Source organism: Malaya genurostris, chromosome 2 (genome assembly GCF_030247185.1).
Source record: "Malaya genurostris strain Urasoe2022 chromosome 2, Malgen_1.1, whole genome shotgun sequence".
NCBI classification, from domain to species: domain Eukaryota; kingdom Metazoa; phylum Arthropoda; class Insecta; order Diptera; family Culicidae; genus Malaya; species Malaya genurostris.
The window spans coordinates 74,705,812-74,731,087 of NC_080571.1; the positions used below are offsets into that span (position 1 = coordinate 74,705,812).

The following is a 25,276-nucleotide window of genomic DNA, read 5'->3' on the forward strand; positions in this document are numbered from 1 at the left end:
TTACGCACTGGATGCATCCGATCCGAACGCGGCGTGTCACAGAATGAAACTGAAAGTAGGAATACTGTGCTGTATACAGTTCAAACAGAATTCACACAGAACAGAAATTCGCCTTCCTTTTTTTGCCGGGTTGAGAGAAATATTTTCGAGAAAGAATAAATAGACCAGCACAAAGAATTATTAGTCGCACGAGGAGCGATTGGTAGTACATTCAGGACACTTGATGGTGTTTTAAGCTGTCGTAGGTCGATTGAGGTATACAAAGAATGCATTTTTTACTCTTATCACTGGTTTATTCGATACAAAGGCTGAAACCGTTACAAAACATAAATTGAGGGGGAAAGTTTTATAAAGCGTTTCTGTTGGCCACAACGCCCCACTCCATTTTTAAAGCATTCAAAACTTTTCTAAACAAAAGTTTTATCACTAACACTATCTTTTCGTATGATCTTTCGGCTATGCAAGTTTGGAAGTTGTCATTTGCTGGAAAATATGAAATAAAACTGGTTTTGCTTCGACTTCGATAAGCATTTTATCCGATTAAAATGTCTAATAGTCGGTTGCTACCAACCGGGTGAATATTTGGTGAATATTTTGGTGAAAAGTTTGTGAACATTAGACACAAACGCAGTGACCAACCATCGTAATGTACTAATAAAACTATGTGTTGATTATTTCCTAAAAGTTTGTATGGAACAATTCACAAGATATTTCCACTGTGCGAAGAAATTAATGCCAAAAAAAAACTCACCATGCTAATTATGTTACTAAATGACTAAATAGGAAGAAGTTTTTAAGTAACTAAAATATTTTTTTAATCATATCATAATAACGCCCTTTTGAAATGTAATGAATTGTTTTGACAAAACCAGAGAACAAAAAAAATGTGTAACGCTTGAGAACAATGGGAGCTGTCAAGTTGTTACCCGGTTTGTTGCCACTTAGGCTGTGAACCATTTCGCGGTTAATTTTATTAGGTTTTTTATCGTGACGACACAAATGAACAAGTATTCATTCTTGACAGTTCAGCGGTACTGTTTACAAACAAGCTTAAACAAAAATCGAAGAGCACATCTAAAACAATCATCTTTACGCTTTGCAACTAGTCACTTTTATTTAATAAATATCAAAAACGAACCGTATTCAATCGTGAACAAATGTTTTAAAACTTTATTTAGGCGATACGGACCGTAAATGGTCTGATCCAATTTGTCAATAAGCAAACAAAAGAAATTTCTGTTTACAAACAGTACTGCTGGACTGTCAAAAAGTGTTCATCTGATTGAGGTTAGCAGTGTCGGTAAAAAACCTAATTAGGTTTTTTACCGTCACTGCTAACCTCAATCGGATGAACACATTTTGACAGTTCAGCAGTACTGTTTGTAAACAGAAATTACTTTTGTTTGTTTATTGACAAATTGGATCAGACCATTGGACCGTAAATGGTCTGGTATCGCCTAAATAAAGTTTTAAAACATTTGTTCACGATTGAATTCGGTTCGTTTTTGATATTTATCAAATAAAAGTGACTAGTTGCAAAGTGTAAAGATGATTGTTTTAGATGTGCTCTTCGATTTTTGTTTAAGCTTGTTTGTAAACAGTACCGCTGAACTGTCAAGGATGAATACTTGTTCATTTGTGTCGTCACAATAAAAAACCTAATAGTGATTTTCACTGTCGGCTAGAAAAGATTGCGATGCGATAAGATAGCGACAAAATGCCGCAAAGATAGCGAAACTGTCATTCGCATCGATTCAACCCCTTCGAGACCACAAGCCAGAGAAAAATATTTTTTGAATTGACCGTTACAATGACTAATTTTTATTTATCATTAAGAAAACTTCAGTCATAATGAATTCATATTGATAATGCGTATGTGGCAGAATACGGCTACAACTTGCACGGATTTTTAAGGCGTGTGCTATTTATTTGACATAATGTACGATTCAGACGATCCGCCTCCTTCCGTCACCGGAACGTCAGCTTCCGTCAAAATTAGTTTAATACTTTCTTTACTGGAACGTTCACACGCTCCGTCCGTCAAGAAGTTCCGTGACGGTGTCGTTACGTGTGAAGGGCTCCATAAGAATGCATGTAATTAATTTTGACGGTGCCGGTGACGGAGATTGACTGTGACAAAAGAGAACGGATCGTCTGAATCGTACATATTTATTATTTTGTGCTTAGTATGTTCCCTTTTCATTTATATTTTGTATTAATCGGTGCCTTGGCTTTCAAAACCTCGTGCTTTATTTGATTGTGCTTTTTGTCTACTCTAAAAAGTTGGTCGTCTTTGACAAATATACATTTGTTGATGCTTTCGATGAACGATGAAATAACAATTGTCGCTAAGGAATTTTATCAGTTTACCAGTTTTTTGCAATTGGCCTCAATCCAACAGCCAATTAATTTTTCTTTTGGCTCTAATGCTAGTTAATTTCAATACAACAGACAGCGAAGGTGTTAAAACAGCTGTCCAATTTTCTGGCAGTGATGCCAGGTGAAATTTTAGGCGTCTGCGTATTAGAAATGGTCCTATGCGACCTCAATATTTAGAAGTATGAAGAAAAAACCAAACGAAAACCCTACACAGTAATAGCAAAAGTCATTAAAATGGACGATTGTTTATAAACATTTCGAAAATCTGCAAAAAAGTCGGCTTAATGGCAAAGTCTGGTAACAAACGAAATTGCAAATTTACATACCAATCTGCAAACCTGGTACCAGTGGTTCTGACGCTCATTATTTCGCTATCCTGCGACGATTCCGTCGCATTCTATGTCCAGCTGAAAACCACTATAACTTTTGGTTGAAATCTGACCCTTGAATGGTTATTTGTTTCGAGTAGTTAAATTTAACCAGACCCTGTCAGCTTGAAGCGAAATCAATCTTCAGTTCAGCAACGCCATCGCGCGGCATCACATTCAACCTATCATTTATGTTGTATGGATGCGCAGTGCTGCTATTTTGGCGTGCAAGATTTTGACATTTCTCTCCCTTACTTCTATGTACGAGATTCGATACGGACTCGCCTGAGGGCGACATGCTCGCAAAAAAGGATGTTGCCAAAGATTTGTTCGGGAAATGTGAGAGCTGGATATATTGTTAATATGATGTCTTTGATTTAATTACAACTGTGGCCCAGGGATGCCAGGTCATTTTTAAAAAAACTGTGATCAAGCCAAAAACCTCACTACCAACACGCTCTGTACCTTTTTCCTCAACCGCTCTGTACTTTTTGGTGCTATACTGTACTCGATTTCAAAAATCTGTGAAAATCTGTGATTTTTTCCAGAATCTGTGAAAATCTGTGATCATTTTCAGAAATATGTGAAAATCTGGGTCATTTTTAAAATCTGTGCAGAAAATTGAAAATCGGTGAAACACAGATTAATCTGTGAACCTGACATCCCTGCTGTGGGCCATTTCAAAATTTGACGGATGGAAAGTTATTTGGGTTTATTTTGCACTGCAAATAATTTTAGCTAAAGAATTGATTTTAGAATTTTTTTGCAAGATTTTTTTCAGTGTCGGAAAATATCCATCGATCTGTCAAAAATAACCATGCTCTCGAGCAGGGTTATTTTTGACAACATCAGATTAACCGCTCTAGGGTAAGATTTTAACCAAAAGTCTACATTACACTGGTTTCTGTTTAAAAAAATGTTTATCCGAAAAAACCTAACCTTACCTAATTTCACACATTTCTGAAGATTTTCCATGTTTAATCGTACTTTACACTAAAAAAAAAGTAGTAGTAATCACTTTGATATCAAATTTCTTCTACTCCGAGCGTACTTTTATTGCTGATATTTATTTGTACTATTGAATAAACGATAAAAATGTTGCAAATCACTACTGCCGATATGAAAATTTCATTGTCTTTGTTTACGGTATTGGGACATTGACGCAAAGCGGAATTACCGGTAGCGACACTTCTCAATGAAAAATGGAACCAAGGAAAGGATTCTTCCGAAAATTTTCATATCGGTAGTAGTGATTTGCAACGATTTTGTTGTTTATTCAATAGTACTAATAGATATCAGCAATGAAAATAAACTCGGAGTAGAAGAAAATCGATTTCAAAATGATTGCTACTACTTTTTTTGTGTCAACTACTATTAAACATGGAAAATCTTCAGAAATGTGTGAAATTGGGTAAGGTAAGGTTTTTTCGGACCAGCATTTTTTCAAACAGAAACCAGTGCAATAATGATTTCTCGAGTACTAGAATGTTTAGCGATCGAGTACCATTTATTCTAGATATTTTATTTGTTATTTCCTGGCATTTGAAAATGGTATTGAACCAAGTATAACGCCCAATTCTAACGTTATTGAACCAAGTGTAACGCTCAATTCTAACGTTATTTTTCGCACAATAAATTATGATCAACATTACCACCTCAAAGTAAAAAATGTTTCTTCCACTTCTAATTCTATGATTTTTCAAATGAATTTATGGGAAATCGTTAAAAAGGTGAAGTAATTGAAAATTATCGGTTAATTTTTCAAAAGCGTGTATAAGCAAGTGATAAGCGTGTATAAGCAAGTTTGTTGACTTTCTCTTCTATTAATTACCAAGTGGTTTCCAGGTTTATCACTCAACTCTTTGCATGAAATGATACCCGAAACTTTCGACTTTCAAACAGGATAGTGATATCAAAGAAACTGCCAACATTTCAGATTAAATGTTTTGAATTCGTACCAACATTACAAATGAGAAGTCGTCACTCTGGTTATAGGCACTCTAGTGGTTCCTAACAGAGTTAATAAAAGTCATTTCCATTGACTTAAAATAGACAAAAATGACGAGAAATTAATGTCACACTCAGCTTCGCTTGCAAACTAGAAAACGAAATACATGTCCAGTCAATGACATAAGCGGAACAGTAGTTTTAAAATTGTGTTCTTTCTTTCATTTGCCGTTTCAGTCATTTGCGGTTTTCAGTGATAATCCCATAGTATGCAGTGTCGATATTCAACCGAAGCTTTGAGAATCGAAAATGACAGAAAAAGAGCGGGTGGGTAATGTCAGAGACATAACTGGATGTCGTGAATACGAAAACAACTGACATGTTCCTTAACACTTCCGAATATCAATTGTATGAATTATGCACGCATTCCCCTTTTTCACATTTTTCGCAAAAACAAAGAAAGCTTCACTTGATCTCGATTACTGTGAATTTCACACAGCGAAAAGTGCACAAATCTAAGCAAACTGTTCTTGATTTGCAGTAAACTGAGGATATTTCCCTACGATTTGCAAACAACAAATCCTAATAGTTCTTTAGAAAACTTTTAGAGCCATTAGAACGGCTGATATTGTGCAATGCTCTCCACCGTTGTTTTTTCCCAATGCTAATGACTAGCAGCTGTGACGTAATCGCTCTTGTCGAAAGCGTGCAGACGACACAAAACACATCTGCTCGCAGTGATGATACAATCCAAACTGATTCAAGTTTTGTTGAGAGGCTTGTTTCTACCTGATTCCGTTTGTAGCTTTTTCACTAATGGGCGGTCCTAACGGCTATAAAAATAGCCGCATACAGAATTTTAATGTCGATTATTTCATTTCGGATTTGCATATTTTATTGAAAGAAACTATCAATATGCTGTAGGGATTCGTTTCCAGCATTCAGAAGAGTCAAATTGCGTAATTCTCTACGACATTAAACTCTGGAACATTTTTCGCAAAAAAAGGCTTCACTTGATCTCGATTACTGTGAATTTCACACAGCGAAAAGTGCACAAATCTAAGCAAACTGTTCTTGATTTGCAGTAAACTGAGGATATTTCCCTACGATTTGCGAACAACAAATCCTAATAGTTCTTTAGAAAACTTTTAGAGCCATTAGAACGGCTGATATTGTGCAATGCTCTCCACCGTTGTTTTTTCCCAATGCTAATGACTGGCAGCTGTGACGTAATCGCTCTTGTCGCGTTGAAACTAGCTGTGCAGACGACACAAAACACATCTGCTCGCAGGGGCGATAGAATCCAAACTGATTGAAATTTTGTTAAGAGATTTCCTTTTATGTGATTTCGTTTGTAGCTTTTTCACTAATGGGCGGTCCTAACGGCTATAAAAATAGCCGCATACAGAATTTTATTGTCGATTATTTCATTTCGGATTTGTATAATTTATTGAAAGAAACTATCAATATGCTGTAGGGATTCGTTTCCAGCATTCAGAAGGACCAAATTGAGGAACTCACTGCGATATTCACCACTTTTCGGAACATTTTTCCCGGACGATTTGTTGTACAGCAGCAGATATTTTGTTCTCTTCCTTAGAACGCGTTCTGATTGGCTGGTGTTGACATGGAGCAAATGAGACAGGTTTTTCAATAGTGTACTATTGAAATACTTCAATGCTTTTGCTATACACGTTTAAGTTGAAAAATTTCGATTCTATTGGTAGTTAGATTATATAAATCCTTTCACAGATCACTGAGCTATGAGCTTTAAAAATACGAGAAAGACAAACGCGCCTTATGAATTATCCTCTTTGATACTCGTTTATACCAAACATTTCAGAAAAATTTAATTTTGAATTATTTGAGACTATGTCACAAAACTGAAAATTTTATCATAAAATTGTGATCATATTTCCGATGGCATGTCGCAAGAATTATGTTGATTCATTAGATACAACAATAGATATTCACGATCAAAAACTTATCACTCTCTCAGAGGGTAAATTTTGAAAAGGCACCCCATAGTAAAGTAAGTCGTATTCACGACAAAAGGTTTCACAATGACTTTTACCTATTGGTGCTCGAATCTGTACTAGTTTTAGTTTCCAAAAAGGTTCTGGGGTGTAATTACTTCGATTTGTTATATTTTAGTCACTCTTTGTAGCCAAGCGTCACAGATTTTCAATACATCGATGAAAGAATGAAATTCCGCTGATGCTCCCTGCAGACGTTAGTTTGGTTTCATCATGTCATATCGGTCATTTACGAATGAGACAGTAAAATATTGAAAATAAGGCTGTTGAATTGGATTCTTTCATTGAGAATGCGTGACAATTTTAAGCTCCGGTTCCTAATGTCTCTTGTTGCTGGGCATAACACTGATTTGTTGTGGGCATATCATACGGTTGGTGGAGCATTCTTTCTAAGGCAAGCGGAAGAACTACAAATACAAAGTATTTCTGTTTTGCTTCTTGATACCTTCAACAGTGTATTTATAGTTTTAAATCTATAAAATCAGCTGTTTTACAAAGAAGGGCGAATCTTACAAAAGTAAACAAGTCGAATTTCTCTCACCTAATAAGAGCAAATTCAGCAGCTGCAAGATTCATATGGGTGTTCTATAATGTAAATGAAACTGAAACAAACGTATCCCCAGCAATCCGTTTTAGTTTTATTTATTCGACCAGTTCTACTGTCAAATTTAAAACTGGTATACACTGCCGTTCTATTTTTTCTATATTTCTGCATGAAATGTTCAAAACGACGTATGTAACATTTCAGCTGAACCGAGAAAAGCGATGTTGGAAAATAATCGCACAATTTTAAATCCTATTTAAAATGAGTAATTGAAACAACTTCATCTCTTTACTAAATCGTCCAATTTGTATACGTGCAACGTATCATAGTGACTAATTCACAATTTTCAACTACAAAGATAACTTTTAGGCAAAAACGACACTTACGTCGTTTTGTAATTTGATCATGTACATTGGACAGAATGATAGGTCGTTTTTTCCTGGTTGACTTGACACATAAGTCGGTTTTGCTTCTGTTAGTTACGTCGTTTTGCGAAAGTCACAGTGTTCATTCGTCGTTTTGTTACTCGCACTTGTGTGAAAGCCAGTTTTGCTTGAAAACAAGAGCTTGTTTTGCATATCAAGTGGAAAAAATAACAGTCGACTCATTTTTAGTGTGTTTTGATAATTTTCGCTTTTGTTTGACGAAAGATTCATAACGGTTTCTACGATTGGAAACAAATCAGTTTCTTTCCAAATTAATCAGTGTATTTTTCAACAAGCTTAGTAGCAACTTGAACCCATTAAATATCTTCAACTCTACAGTAAGTCGCACTTTCATAATATCACACTAGATCGGCTTTTTCGTGGAAAACTATTTTGTCGTATGTCCGCGCATACACTTTTGTTTATGCTTTGGTACATTGGTCAAAACATTTCCAATTGACGTAAGTAGCATTAATGATTATTTTTCATTGATTTCGACATACGTCAAAGGTGTTGATAGATTTTTTAGTGAATCTATAGTGAATTGAGAAACGGTGTTCGGGTAGTGCGTGTATTAGGACATTCCTAACAAAATGCAATAAAAATCTCGGTTTGTTTACTTTTGTTAGTTAAGTCGTAATGAACATTTTATACAGATTTGAAACACAGATAAAAGTCTGCTGGGGCTGCCAGTTTATTTTGTTATACTTTTTAGGTTTAAATTTTAAAACTGAAATAAATTTTGCATCTAGAACTAGAACACTCCTGAATATGCCCTAAATGCTTCTAAATCCTACAATTTTACCCAAAAATTCGGATTCTACAAAAATCTTAGGCTTATTAATACAAATAACTATAAAGGACGAAACTTGTTTATGTAATTTTCTCGCCCATGTTCCATGCCAACAAACAGGGCCATAATTCAATTGCTAGTAAGGAAGGGTGAAGCTATTTATTTTCTTTAGTTTAGATGGTTTCCGGACCTTTTATTACTGGAAATAGTAAATGAGAGGATAAAATTACCCGCAGATTTGTCTTAGTCGCGAAAACGAACCAATTTCACGAAAAATGCGCAAGGGCGTAATTTCATAGTTCACACAGGAAGTATAAAAGTAAACAAATCGAAAGAGGTGAAACTCTTTTTATGCTGATTTATTCAGTTGATATAGAAGGAAAGTGGGGAAATTTGCATTCCTTTTATAGATAAACCAACAGTTCATCGACTAATGAAAAATTGGTCTGTTAGATTCACCCTTCTTTGAAATACAATTGAAATATCATCGAAGCATAAACTGGACGAAAACAGCATTCAATGCAAATACCGGATAGGACAGCCAATGTTCCAGTCAACCAAAAGTTTCACAATTACTGAAATATCCACTTTCTTGTTGCCTAAAATTACACGCAGGACTTTTGAAGAAACTGAACAATGTAATCTAGAAGTTGCTTGGAAGTTCGTTCGGTTGCATTGCATGAAATTTCAGGTTTGGATAATTAATTTAAAAACCTGTTTTATTCCGTCTAGTGGTGTAATGATGCATTTCTAATATAATTCATGTTTTCATAAATATTACTAAGGAATTCTTTTTTTCTTTGAATCCTGAATATAAACCAAAAAACACTTATAAACTTAGAGCAAATTCAGCCGCTGCAAGATTCATATGGGTGGTCTATAATGTAAATTAGAGTGACTATAATCAGAGTGGCGACAGCTGTTCGTTTGGAATGACAGCTCCCAGTTCCAAACGAGCAAACGACCTGTCAATTTAATGTAAAGCTAATGGAATGTTTTGAATTGTTGCCAAAATTACGGATGAGATGTCGTCACTCTGGTTATAGGCACTCTAATGTAAATGAAACTGAAACAAACGTATCCCCAGCAATCCGTTTTATGTGCGATTACTAATGACTCGGTAATTTATGATTCAATCCTTATCGCTTTTGCCGAGCTAATCCTAAAACTTTTTTGTCGCCATGTGAAATTTGTGTTAAGTAATAAAATATACGTGTGTAGAGGGCCAAACCAATTTTCACAAATTTGGATTCAAATGAAACACACTTAAATTTTATTGCTGAATATCGGCGAAATAATTGCCGAGATTTGCACAGCCGAGGGCTCGGTAACCGTCTCTGCAAAATGTATAATTACTGAGAATTTCGGCAATCCTGAACTGTCAATTATTGCCGAGCTTGTCAGCAGCAATTTTTCTGTTTGTTCAGCAAAAGCGATCGGGATCGAATCATGGATTACCGAGTCATCAGTAATCGAGTGTAGAAAGGATTTTAATTTATGATTGCACGAAAAATTTATCACGAAATCCAAGTTTTGGTAAAAGGTATATATTATTAATGCTTACTTTAATTAAAATCACGAAAAGAAATATCACTGATAAAAACATTTGTTTCTAGTGCTCGCCCTACCTGGAAATAAACGAATCAATCTCTTTCATTCGTCAAATTTGAATCAAATTTTCAGCTCCATGAGGCGACGTCCGGAACTGTACAAAATCGATAGTTGACATAAGATGACAAGTGTCGCACTGAATTTCTAGTAAAAGCTAACACACTGTTCGAAATCTCGGCAAGCAGGTTTGCTGATTTCGGTATATTTGTTGTTTACGGACAAGTTCAGTAACATATTATGCCAAACTTCGGCAATAAAATGCGCTTTACCGAGATATCAGAACTTTACAATAACGAATTTCGGCAATGAGCATGTGAATTACTGTACTATCATTAAAATTTCGTGTTGCCCATCTAATTCGGCATTTCAATTTACCGAGCTCGAGAAACGATTTGAAGTGTGAAAGACTTCCAAACAATATACCTGAATCTTATTCGTATTTGACTTCCGGATCACGAATTACACAGAATGAAGTATTGTTTATTGCTATATGAAGTGACGATACAAAAACAGTGATAAATCTCCTTAACTTCCTTAACTGATTCACCTTTTTTTCTTTTAACCTTGTCCCGATTTTTATCAGAATCCTATTACAAAATTGTTTTGTATTAAGGCATTTGTTCGACACTCTGAAAATCATTTCTACCTTTTTTTAGGAGAAATCACTCATTGTCGAGCTCTTCTATAAGCTACCCAAAATTAGGTCGTTATCTATTCGAACTATGAGTTGATCGGTAAAAATGGGTAGCGTGCTTTGTTATGGCATAACACTTGTACTAAACTTACATTTACCTAAATTTTGAGGTCATCACTCGTTACCCAAACTTGGGGAGATGCGCTTTAGTTGATTTTGGGTACGTTTTGACCCAAAATTAGGTAGCGGCTGGTACGAGTGCAGATACAAATTTCGATTCGTTTGTTTAGGTAAGTTTGGCCCTTATTATAAACAATCTTTTTGAAAAGAAAGTTTAACATAATAAATCCGGCAGCACTGATGTGTTCACGCGGTTGTCTTGCACACGGTTCATTAATTTCAAATCGAATGAACTCGGTTAGCAAAGTTTACATGTCTGTTTGAAAACATCATGCCGATCAGGAAGTGTCTAGTGAAACTATCGTAGTTATGTGAAATCGGTGTTGCTCACAGTAATCGAAAGGGTAAGTAATAGGTAATCTTATTAAAAATGTTTATACTGGATTTAAAATAATAAAGATCGCGTTTATGAAAATCCGAATAATTACATAAACATTGGCACTGAATTTAGGTACAGTAATTGTAAAACATTGGCTGATTTTGTACTTACGATATACCTTAACAGTTCAAATCAAAGCTTAATCATATGAATAAAGAAAAATGAGATGAATTATATCCCTTATAATTGGCAGAATGTCCATGTTCAACATTAGAATACCAATACCGTATGATAGTACGCAATATAAATCAAGATGTTATCGGCATAGATCGTCTTTGTTTATACCATCTCGAAGTCACACTGATATAAACTAAATAAACAACATACTGGCTTCATAGTTTAAAATAAAAGTTATTATTTCAATCAGTTTCTTGCATCAGATCTTGTAATACAATATTCCCAGTTCCCAATTGTTTTGAAGTTAGAGATCATATATCTGCTATCGTAAATGACTTGATTTTTGGAAAATGTTTTTCCAGCCATAGCCTACCAAAATTTATGAACGAATACAAAAGTAATATGAATATCGAATAAACAGAATGCAATCATTATAAAATGATAATGCGAATAAAACAGCTTCGTGCTACGATCAGGCTCAAATGAAGCATACATTTAGGCTATTTATTGAAAGTCTATTTTGTTCTGTCTCAATAAGCTTCTCTTTTGTTGTTTTATTCGATTTTTATTTTGTTCTTAAAATTATATCATATTTCTGAAAACGTTCTCGCTATAATTTCAGCTATCTTCTATTAGAGGTTTATTTCTAACGTACTGTAAATTAACCACCGTTGATGCCTTCAATCGTACGTCAAATTTAGCCTTCACCATCCAACTGTTCATCCAACTTACACCGTCACTCACTTGTCTGAAACGGTGTAGCACAGTTTCCATTCACGCGAACGTCGGCTGTTCGCATGTCCCTCATTAAATTTAACTTCAATGTAAGTTACCTATCAGAAATCACTTTCACCCACCCGCTATTCCATTTTACGCAAAACGTCGGTCGACCTTGTAATAGTTCGAAAATCGGGAATTAGATAGTGGCTTTCGTACAGCATAGTAACGTGGCAAAATAATAAGGTGTTTAACTTACAAAAAGTGTTATTAAATTGAACATTTTCGATGGTATAAAACATTCTCAGTTTGACAGTTCATTGTTTGGCATGTAAGATCTATGTAAAGTATCAACTTGGAAAGCAAGCAACAGGATCGCTAAGAATGTAATATTTTATAAAAGTTGTGTCTTTAATCAATAACAAACAAATTACTAACATAACTCTACGTTTTAATTCGCAGAAATTTTGCTTATTTGTCAGTGATATCAATTGTAAGAAACAAGACATCATGCACATCACAATAAAAATACTGAACCAGTTGATTCGATGCAGATATCCGAAAAGGTTCAAGTCAGAACTGAAAACAGCATAGTTCTAGGTAAGTTATTCTCTAATAAATATGTTAGCTCAATAATAATCATCCCATTTGACTACTATTCTATCCCATTTGACAATTCAATTCAAATCAAAACATAGTAGAATTTTTCGAGTACTGAAGATTGCTGAATTGCATTACTAATCATATTAAAACATTGATGTTTGAAGGAATAGTGGTAACGATTTATAAAGATACATGTATTGAATGTAATATTTCTAAATCACCTGTCGTTACAATTCGGTGATCTGCTTCTTCCAATATAAATTACTGACACATGCATATTCAGCTGTCATTTTAAGCTTTAAATCATAGATCAAAATGTGATCATGGAATCGAAACAATAGAGTTCAAGAGCTCCTTATTTATTAAAACAATGAGTCTGATTCAGCATTTGATATTGACCTCGTTTTTGACAGACATGAGAGTCAGACATAATTGTATTCCAACATTAGATCAGTTAGCATCGTTCAAAGAAAAAACTGAGCTCATTCGTTAAAACATTGTTATAAATGTAGTTAATAAAACGTAATCATGTTGTGCTATTACTCCATTCGATCGATGTGGTAACGGCAGATTTGTTTTCACTGTTGATGATTGTAAGTTGCATTCAAACCGTTCATTTGGCCTGATCAGCTGGGACGGTGACAGTGTTCATCGGATAGTCATTCATCTGTCAAAAACAAAAAACGGTGTATTCATCGCCATCGGGTGAAGCAAAATATATTTCGGGCGTTAATTTTCAATAGGAGCAAAGCAATTCGCTGTTAAAATTCCATAGAATTAAATCAAATAAAATTTAATTCCGTAGAAATAAATCATATAATCGAATTTAATACTTCATTGGCTATTTTTGTTAAATACGCAGGCCAATGATATTTTTTCATATGGTTAAAAAAGTTATTAACTCAACTTAGAGTTAATACAGCCTCATTTCAATTTCTAAGAAGAGTGAATAAAAGTATAGTATAAGTTAACTTAGAATGTTAGAAAAAGAAAGACCCTACAGACAATCCGAATCGGTGTCAACCCCATAAAATCTTTTCCGATTGAAAAGATAGGGCTGAGATATCTGGGATATTATATTTTCGTTATTTCCATCATCAAACTTTCCTCCGAGATAGCATTTAGATCCTGTTGGGCCTTGAGCGTCTGTTGAACTAAACGATTTTTTTCATATAAAAAGAAAATGTGTTGTTATTCTACGCGAAGTAGAACCAACCAAAGTCCCGAATTGGCCTCCCGTTGAACGATTTATTAGACATTCATCGGAACAACGGTCCAACGTATTGAACGTAGGGAGGGCTTTAGTTGGACTTTTTTTTTCTAAAGGAGGTTTTCTACCCTATCTTTCGATAGATATTTAAATATAATGCGCTTGAAACAAATACTTTTTCAAAAAACACTCGAAATCATGCTACAGTGTGCACATCACTATGCGAAACTGCTTCGGAAATGTATGCAAAATGTGCATCTCGACAGTAACCAATCGTATGATAGCTTATGACAAAAATTGTAATTGATTTTGACTGGAAATGACAGTTTTTCTTAGACTATTTCCTCAAAAAATATTTTTTTAGAGCGATTGCTGCAATGAATTTAATCGCTTTTAAAGAAAACAAAAAATCCGTTTATTTCCACTATTTGAATAAAGTGAAATTAAATGGAATTTATCTTTTAAGAGACTTTTTTTCTATCGGTTATCATGGTACTTTTGGTTATATTTCTCTCTTAATCTTCTTATAGTAGGACGAGTGAACTTTTACACTCTTTCGATGTAGAACACATTGTTAACAATAAAGTATGGGTATTTTGCTATGCATTTTATATAGCAAAATAATAGAAAGTTCCTACAACAACTACGAACTCCAACTGGTTGAAAAAAGAACCGTATACAGTACAGTAAAGAAAAAAATCGCATAGTTTTTTGGGAATATGTAATGGTTCTAAAAATAACCGTTTGAAAGAATTCAGAAATTAGGGACTGGACCTGAGTTCAAGAACTAAATTCAGAACTTAGAACAGGCTCAGAATTCAACTGAACTTTAGTTTTTGAACTAGTTTCGAAACAGAATTCAGTTCCGGAATCCAATTCCAACATGAAGTCCAAATGAAAGCACGATCTAAGCGTTTGAGGCTTTATGCCACTCAAAAGGTGATTTCATTGCCGACTGCTCCACCTGACGACCGAAGTCCAAATGGGAGCACGACCTGAGCGTTTGAGGTTTTGTACCACGCCAGCTCTCATTACTGGCGACTGCTGCTCCCAACGATTGAAGTCCAAATGAAAGCACGACCTGAGCGTTTGAGGCTTTAGATCACGCAAAATGTCTGCTTTCATTGCCGACTACATCACCTAGTTTATGTTGAACTGCTATGTCACCGTTCTGCTACGGTTTTCGATATTAAAACAAATCTACGAGTAATTTTATCGGCTCATTTTTATTTACAGCAGTAAAACGATCAGTTTCGCCCTTCCTTCCAGGCAGTTGAAGTACCGCTCTTCTTTTTGGCATGGAACGCGAAAGGCAAAACTGACGAAAACAAATAAAAGGATGGTTTCGCCCCTTATAGTTCTTTGTTTTATTAAGATTGAAATTTTTATAAAATCCAAATTTCTAGGTGAATTGTGGGATTTTGAAGCATTTATTCATGGGAAATGGATACTCAATTTGTTCACTTTTGTGAGATTCGCCTTTTTTTAACAGCAGATATGAAACGCTTTTAAACAACTTTACAATACCAATCAAACTGTCAAAGTAATTTTTGGTGGCATTTAACAGAACTATGAAATAAATTGTAGCTATAAATTTAAAATTGCTTGTTAGAGAAACAGTAAAACGTTATACTTTGAGTGTCCGTTTGTAATGTTCTGTTGGATACCATTTTTACACCATTATTAATCAATTTCCGAGCTACAAAAAAAATGAAGGAAGTGCATTCAAAAAAAATTCACCGTTTTAATAAAACAATTGTTTGGTTCACACTAAACAATCAAATTCGAAACTGACGCGAATTTTAGGACGACTTTGAGACTAGGTTCGAAACTGAGGCCTTGCTGAGCCGATTTTATTTCTCTCTTATTTTTCGTTACGTTTCCAGTTTCCTGGAGCAGAAAAAACGGCGCGTGCATAGAAATCGACTTACCTTCATAAAAGTAACATTTACTTCATTTTTATCGTGACTGAATATATGTTTTTATACACTAATCGCATCTAAACTAAATTATCTAGACATTGTCAGGATAGATTTTTGATCCATGCTTTTGAAGGCGAGATATTCAATGAACAAGTTGAAAGACGGCGTTTTCAGCTATGCAATCGAATAATCTAAACTAATTTTCTAAAAGTGTCAGTTGGGTTTTTTTTTTATATTCCTCCTCCGCTTCTGATAAAATCAGATTTGAAGCGTGTAAATAGTCTTCTAAATCACCCTCAAACACACTGGCCCCAGACCTTAAGCAAACAGTTTGACATGAATTAGGATTAAAACTGAGTTAGGTACTACATTAACCGAAAACGACATTAAAAATCGACCTTCGACTTCCAATAAGTATTGTGAAATTTACGAAAACTGGTATAATTGCGTCACAATAATAGAAAAAGAAACTGTCATTTGCTCATACGACCCTTTGAAAAATCAACTGAGAAATAGAAGAAAAAAAGGCGGGTGGGTAATGTCAGAGACATAACTGGATGTCGTGAATACGAAAACAACTGACATGTTCCTTAACACTTCCGAATATCAATTGTATGAATTATGCACGCATTCCCCTTTTTCACATTTTTCGCAAAAACAAAGAACGCTTCACTTGTTCTCGATTACTGTGAATTTCACACAGCGAAAAGTGCACAAATCTAAGCAAACTGTTATTGATTTGCAGTAAACTGAGGATATTTCCCTACGATTTGCAAACAACAAATCCTAATAGTTCTTCAGAAAACTTTTAGAGCCATTAGAACGGCTGATATTGTGCAATGCTCTCCACCGTTGTTTTTTTCCCAATGCTAATGACTGGCAGCAGTGACGTAATCGCTCTTGTCGAAAGCGAAACTAGCTGTGCAGACGACACAAAACACATCTACTCGCAGTGGCGGTAGAATCCAAACTGATTCAATTTTTGTTGAGATTTCCTTTTATGCGATTTCGTTTGTAGCTTTTTCACTAATGGGCGGTCCTAACGGCTAAAAAAATAGCCGCATATAGAATTTTAATGTCGATTATTTCATTTCGGATTTGCATAATTTATTGAAAGAAACTATCAATATGCTGTAGGGATTCGTTTCTAGCATTCAGAAGGACCAAATTGAGGAACTCACTACGGTATTCACCACTTTTCAGAACATTTTTCTTGAACGATTTGTTGTACAGCAGCAGCTATTTTCTTCTCTTCCTCAGAACGCGTTCTGATTGGCTGGTGTTGACATGGGTCAAATGAGATAGGTTTTTCAATAGTGTACTATTGAAATACTTCAATGCTTTTGCTATACACATTTAAGTTGAAAAATGTCGATTCTATTGGTAGTTAGATTATATAAATCCTTCCACAGATCACTGAGCTATGAGCTTTCAAAATACGAGAAAGGCAAACGCGCCATATGAATTATCCTCTTTGATACTCGTTTATACCAAACATTTCAGAAAAGTTTAATTTTGAACTATTTGAGATTATGTCACACAACTGAAAATTTTATCATAAAATTGTGATCATATTTCCGATGGCATGTAGCAAAAATTATGTTGATTTGTTAGATACAACAAGAGATATTCACGATCAAAAACTTATCACTCTCTCAGAGGGTAAATTTTGAAAAGGCACCCCATAGTAAAGTAAGTCGTATTCACGACAAAATTAACAGCACGTCTTTTCTCGTAAGTGCAATTTTCTCACTTAGCTGTTCGAAACCCACGCAACCATTCAAAATTTGATAGTTATTGAAAGCTTTTGACTCGCCACAGTTCTATATATGAACGTCCAAACTTACTAATACATCATCCCAACAATGAAAAAAAAATAATAGTTTTCAATAAGCTCCGTTTTTGTTATTTATTTCCAGCATCCATTTCAACGGTCAAATTGAAACCGAAAGACGTCACAGCGGGCCCGCTGCGGTGTGACGGTCGATTTGAAACATGCGCGCGCGGACGCCATTTCCAACATGTTTGCCGCGATGCTTCCGTTTTCGGTGAGCTACGCCGCCGTCACACACGTCACCCGTGGAGCGGCGCTTGCCAAGAGAAGAACCCGCTTGCTGCTCTCGTTATATCGAAGAAAGAAAAAAAACCACCACCCATAGAACGGACGCGCTCGTGCTGTCGCGTTCGCACACCCGGCCGACCAAGGGCAACGGCAAGAACGAGACGGAGCACGGTGATTCGACGACGGCTGCCGTGAGAGAGCGTCGAAAGTGGCTGATGAAACCTGAAAGCAAACGCAAATTTTGCAGTGAGCAGCAGGAATAATCATTTTACTTGTGTGAGATCAGCCCATCGGATAGGAGGTAGTAGCAGCGCATTTTTTTTTTCGTCGTTAATAATCTGGAAAATTTTCATTCCGGGGGTCTCGGTGTGCCATTTTTGCTGTTGATTAACGTGCGACTAGGTGCAAGTGCAAAGTATCACTCGAAACGGTGACTGATTCGATGTGCAGTTGAACGGAAATGTGATTTTTTCTTCGGTGCGAAAGCCCGTAAAATTTTCCAAATGCGAAATGCGCTTCCTGCTTGATTCGTTCTTTTTCCATTTGCTCTAACGAAATAGAGTACAGCGCAGAGAGCGCACACAGTGAATAAGTGAGTGTGTGAGCAACCTCTATCCGCAGTGAATTTCGTGTGTCGGTGAGCAGTGAGTAGAGTGAGCAAACGATTCGGTTAGTCCGATGAAAAGGGAACGGTTGGCGATCAATCGCATCGTCTCGGAAACGTTTTGCACGAGGTAGTGCAAAGCAGCAGATTGTGAAGCCAGACGTCGTCGAGTGTCCCTTTTCGCACGGAACCGTGCCGGAAAACAGTGATTTTTTTTTATTTGAACGTGCGACAGTGGTGCACAGTTGAATTGTTGCCTATGGTGATATGGCGGAAAATATTCTCTTTTCTGTTTCCGCCGACGGTAAAATAGTGGCCTGACGAAATAAGCGGAGGTAGAAAAATCGACTTTTTTTTTTTCCTAAAACAGCGCAAGCGACGGTAAAAACGAGCAAGACAACGTAGCGCAAACACTACGGCGAAGTGAAAAAGAACCCTAGCAGTGGTGTGGGTCCGGCTGGTTTTGGATTGTAGTTGTAGGGGTGTAGTGGTGAGTTGAACTTTTTTTTCATCTTCTGAGTATGTGTTAGTGATAGATATTTTTTTTTTCGTTCGGAGTAGATTGATGATTGAATTATCTGGAAATTTAACTAGTTTAAAGATTGATTTTGAAGAAATAATACTCAGGCAACATGGAAAATGCCCCCACGATTTTCCTTTTGAGTGACAACCGTTCGACATGTTGAGCTATTTGCGTATTTTCCTATATATTTTACGCTTCGAATGGGATACAAGGGGTGCTCTGATATATTTCCTAAACAAAGTTGAACTCGAACGCATTTAGCCTAACCCAATGTCAAGCAAAATACTAAATTTGTTGTCTTGATTGAAATATTCATTTCATTGTGTCCAAAAACATGCCTGAACTGTCGTTTAATCGAACAAAAAAAATATCGTATTATCCCAGATGTAACACAATTTACACTCGCTTGAATTTTGAGGCTTCTGTTTCTCACATACCACTACCTGTTTAGTTGAAATTTTTTAATGTTCTAAGGAATTTTTTTAAGTTATATGCGCGAGAAAAAAAGCGTTCTTAGTCATTCAATAAAACTCAATGATTATATTATTTTAGTACATTTGAATTTAAATGCAAATTGAAAGTAAAATTCCAATAATTGTAATAGTTGTTTAGTTTGTTAGATCTGCATTCTAATCGTGTCAACTCGGGTTTTGTAATGTCATTGTTTCTTTCGTTTGTCTGTTGTAAAATTTACATATCAAACCGGGTAAATTTTGAAACAATTTTTTCAGAAGCTTTGTCTTCGTATAAAATAAAAGAATTATTGCTCAATTCAATGTTTTCGAGCTTTTTACCTTTCTCTATACAAAGAATATAGAAATGGTGCAAAAACGGTTCCATCGATAGAAGCTCCGTAAACCCCTAGTGTTACATGCCAATCGACTTAGTTCAACGAAGTCGGAAAACGTCTGTGTACATGTGTATGTGGTTGTGTGTACCTTTCAAAGATTTTTCTATCCGCTCAATTCTCTCGGTGTTGACTAATCCGATTCCAAGTTCAAAGATCAAATGGTCGCTTCCGGAGATATAATGTAATAAGTGACGTAACCGACAAAACACACTTTTTTCTTTCCTTTCAATTCTTTCGAAAATGGCTGTACCGATTTCAACACTCTTAGAATTGTTTGAATTTCACTATTTATTGATTGGGTTCGAATATCGAATAGCTGATAACTATGTGTTGCGGAGTTATTGGTATAAGTGACGTAACCGACGAATCGATAGTCCCACGACAAAAGGGCCTAATCGCAAATGAGAGCCTCTCTTTGTTTACTTTCTCTTTTGATTATTACGGAGCCATTATTACAAATTCTTCAAAGTTTCCAATATAAATCGAAAGCTTGTAATTTTACTTAGAAAGTTTTGCGAAGAGTAAAGCGTTAAATATAAAATCAGTTCGGTAAATCGTGAAAGAAAAAATAAACAAAGAGAAAGTGTCATTTGCAGTTAGGCCCTTTTGTCGTGGGACGGTCGAAATCGTCATTTTTTGCACAAGCCCTCATCTTCGACTTTTACAACGAGGAAGTATCTTATCTGAAAAAGGACGTCTTTTCAAACTCTTCCATAGGAGTCACGGAATTGATGATTTAGGCCTGTCAGAGGTTTGTGGTTCGCTAGTACTTATTCTTATTTTTTATACGGTTTGTGCTAGGAACTTTTAAGTGAAAAAGTGTGTTCTAATGATTGTATATTCAATATTTCGGCAACCGACTGTGAAGTGAGATTTTATGATTTACTTTCGAAGTAACGATGAGGTTTGTTCTTCGCCTTCACTAATTATATGGATTTTCAACAACAAAAAATGCGGCTTTTTTATGCGGATTTCCGTTACAAAATTACACGTTTTTTGCCAAATCTTTATGCGGCTTTTCGAATATATTTTGTTTTCTGGTTTTGTCTTAGAAATGCACGAAGCGTCGAGATCTGGTGTTATCCAGGAATTTTTTTTGAGGTAATTTTCGATATTTAAAAAAAAATATTTACGAGATTGCACCAGATCTCGATGTTTCATGAATTTTTAACAAATATTTTTTCTACAGTTTTGCGGTTCTTTTTTACGTGGATTTTCGAAGTTACGCGATTTTTCGCTCGGTTTTTTGTGCGCTATGTATCTCCCGCGTTAAAAAGACAGTTTATTTTAGTTTTCTTTACGTTTCGTCTTCGACTCGACAGTGCATAGCAGTTTATGTTAAATTGTTATGCCACCTAGCAGTTCAACATTAACCATTCAGCAGACGTAAAGTTTCTGCTTTTGTTCCTGCTTTCGTTCGGTACTTTAGTTAAGACATCCATTCACTCAGTTGCAAAACAAAAGTTGCAAATAGCAGGAACTGTTTTTTTCGTTATACAAGCGAAAAAGAGTACTCAGAAACTACGTTTTCTTAGCGGTTTATGTAGAACTGCTGGGTGGCATAACAAATCAACAGAAACTGTTATGCACCGATGAATCGAAGACGAATGGTAACGAATCTAACAACGGTTAGTTAGTTTCTCATATAGAATGATTATACAATCACTGTAAACCCTGATTTTCGAACCGAGGCCCGAAGGGCCGGATGGTCTACACCATTCGACTCGGCTCGTTGAACTGAGCAAATGTATGTGTGTGTGACAAATAATGTCACTAGATTTTCTCAGAGATGGCTGAACCGATTTTCACAAACTTAGATTCAAATTAAAGATCTTACTATTATCTCGCTATTGAAATTTATCCCGATCCGACTTCCGGTTCCGGAATTACAGGGTGTATGCATCTAACAAATAAAAAAAATGTCACTCACTTTTCTCAGACATGGCGTGACCGATTTTCACAAACTTAGTTTCAAACAAAAGGTCTTATGGCCCCATAGATCGCTATTGAGCTTTATCTTTATTCGACTTCCCGTTTCGGAATTACAAGCCAATATGTGCAAATCTATGAGAAAATGCGCATTCTATTTTTTCGCATATTTCTCAACCGATTTTTACAAACTAAAACATTCTTGAAATTCTCTAAAAAGTACCCGAAAAGTTGATCCAGATTCGACTTCCGGTTCCGGTATTACAGCGCGATTAGTGAAAATTTTCAATTTCATGAGTATTTTTCCACTAGCGATGACGAAACGAGGTGTACATTTTTATTAAATTTACTGGTAAATTGATCTAGTTGGCGTACTTTGTTAGTTGGTGGATATGTAAATCTCCTTTGGGAGTACTAGTGCCCGGTTTCCGCTTCCGAACGCACCGGTAATAGCGGTAATTCACAATTCACTGTTCCAACATGTAGGTTCTGAATTCTGGAAATGAATGCTGAAACTGAATTGATTAATTAAATTCTGAAACTTAGTGTAGGAATTAAACTCTGGTTTTGAATTCATTTTTTGAATGAAGGTTCGGTGTTCAGACCTAATATTTAGTTTCAGAATCTAAAATTCATATCCTGAATTTTGTTTATTAATTCTGATGATAAAATCCTAAATCATATCTCTGGATTGATTCGAATCCCTGAATAAGGAGCTAAATTTGAAACCAGTTTCAAAATCCAGAAATAGGATTCATAGTTTTCCTCATTGTTTCCAAAAGTTTGAGAAAACATAGTTTTTGAATTATTTATGGTTATTTCACACTGTTGAAAATTTATCAACAAATTCCTGATTATAGTTCTGATAGCATGGAGAAAAAATTATGTTGTGTTAAGTATAACAAGAGATATTCACGATCAAAAACTTATCACTCTTCGAGAGGGTAAATTTTGAAAATGCGCCGCATAGTAAAGTAAGTCGTATTCACGACAATAAAATCTGGACAGAATCTTCTAGTGATGTTTTTGAAAACAGGAAAATATATGAGAAAGGCATCATTACACCACTAGGTGGATTAAAAAAGGTTTTTTTGTATAAACGGCTTATGGGTCAGCTGTCCACATCCACTTGGAAGATATTACACCTTTCATTTATCATTCGAATTAGGTATTTTGATAAAGAATTTCTCATATAGAAAGGCTATGCAATCACTGTGAAACCCGACTTTTGAAAGTCTCTTGGGCTCATAACCTTGGGCTTCGGTTCGAGAGTAATAGAGTAAAAAGTACAAGCAAAATATAAAAAAGTGCACTTGATTTTCTTAGAGAGACCGCTTAACCGACTTTCTTTAATTGATATTCAAATTGAAGGTCTTATAGTCTCATAGCTTATTATTGAATTTCATCTGGATCTGACTTCCCGTTGCGGAGTTACGGGATGAAATGTGCAAAATAAATTTGAAAAAGTGCACTCGATTCTATCAGAGATCCATCCATTTATTTAACACTAATTTCAAATGAAAGATATTACAATTCCATATAACTCTTCTGAATTTTATCCGGATACGACTTCCGGTTCCGAAATTGCAGATTAAGTATAAAAATTCCATTTTCAGGAGTTTTTATCACGGAAAAATCGAGCAAAATATTTTCAACTAGCCGTATCATTCAATCGAACATCATTGTCATCGCCGTTTCAGTGACAGTTGTTCTTGTTTTCGTATTATTCGAGCTTGAAAATGTCTGTTTATGTGCCCAATTCTCATCATTTGCGGAAAGTTTTACTTTTCTGTTACAATTCGAAAAACATGCAGCTGAAGCGCATCGAATGCTCTCAGAAACTTACGGTGATGCTGCTCTAAGTAAAAGAACGTGTCGGGAGTGGCTTCAACGTTTTAAAAATGGTGATTTCGATGTCGAAGACAAACATGATGGTGGAAGAGAAAAAACCTTCAAAGATGAACAAATAGAAGCATTGCTTGATGAAGATTCGTGCCAAGCCCAAGAAGAACTTTCTGAATCGTTGGGAGTGAGTCAGCAAACCATTTCAAAACGTCTCAAGGCCCTGGGCATGATTCAGAAAGAAGGAAACTGGGTGCCTACGATTTGAAACCGAGGGACATCGAGCGCCGTCTATTTGTATGTGAGCAACTGCTTCAAATACAAAATCGTAAGGGGTTTTTACATCGAAACGTAACCGGTGATGAAAAGTGGGTTCGATACGATAATCCTAAAAAATCGTGGGAAAAAGCCCGGGCATGCTACTTCGTCGAAGGCAAACCCGAATATACATGCAGTACGGACGAACATCGTTTATCGTCAACGAAAACCTTAATCGGGTCCCTTTTTTATGGAAAGTTTATTACAAATTTTGTCATCATATACGCTTTTGTAACCATCCGTTTGTCATTCAATACCGATTCAGTTTCTAATTCATGATTACGACGAATCATCCGTTCCGAAAAGTCACCGTTCGACGTGATTTGTTTGATGTTTTTCTTAACAGATCGGCTGAAAAGTTCGTATCGTTTCTATGAGAGGGCGCCACTAGAATTAAATCCATACCATTTTCAGTTAGTACCAACCTTCAAAAGATACGTGTATAAATTTGACAGCTGTCTGATTATTAGTTTGTGAGATATTGCATTTTGAGTGAAGCTACTTTTGTTATTGTGAAAAAAAATGGAAAAAAAGGAATTTCGTGTGTTGATGAAACACTACTTTTTGATTTTGATTTTCAATGACCGTAAAGTGAAGTTGATCGAGATAGCTGACACCCTAAAGATATCAAAGGAACGTGTTGGACATATTATTCACGAATATTTGGATATGAGAAAGCTTTGTGCAAAATGGGTGCCGCGTGAGTTCACAATCGATCAAAAACAACAACGAATTGATGATTCTGAGCAGTGTTTGGAGCTGTTATATCGAAATAAAACCGATTTTTTCGCTGATATATAACAATGGACGAAACATGGCTCCATCACTTCACTCCGGAGTCCAATCGACAGTCAGCTGAGTGGACTGCACGCGATGAACCGAACCCAAAGCGTGGAAAGACTCAACAATCGGCCGGTAAGGTTATGGCGTCTGTATTTTGGGATTCGCATGGTATAATTTTCATCGACAACCTTGAAAAGGGAAAAACCATCAACAGTGACTATTATATAGCGTTTTCAGAGCGTTTGAAGGACGAAATTTAAAAAAACGGCCTCATTTGAAGAAGAAAAAAGTTTTGTTTCATCAAGACAATGCACCGTGTCACAAGTCGATGAAAACCATACTGAAATTGAAAGAATTGGGCTTCGAATTGCTCCCTCATCCACCGTATTCTCCAGATTTGACCCCCAGTGACATTTTCCTGTTCTCAGACCTCAAGAGAATGCTCGCTGGTAAAAAATTTAGAAGCAATGAAGAGGTAATCGCTGAAACTGAAGTCTATT

General features: G+C 35.8%; 1 protein-coding gene across 2 annotated transcripts in view; it reads left to right on the forward strand.

Annotated features, from left to right (window-relative positions):
• The first annotated feature begins 11,157 nt into the window (after window positions 1-11,157).
• LOC131427306 (uncharacterized) overlaps window positions 11,158-25,276 on the forward strand; it is a 64,053-nt gene continuing 49,934 nt past the window's right edge. Inside the window, exons 1-3 of one of the 2 annotated variants that reach the window (XM_058590372.1) lie at window positions 11,158-11,261; window positions 12,593-12,730; window positions 17,785-19,021. The gene's annotated coding sequence lies outside the window, so the exon portion shown is untranslated. Of the gene's footprint in view, window positions 11,262-12,213; window positions 12,517-12,592; window positions 12,731-17,784; window positions 19,022-25,276 lie in introns of those variants that run through there. The other variant, XM_058590371.1, reaches the window with a different exon arrangement.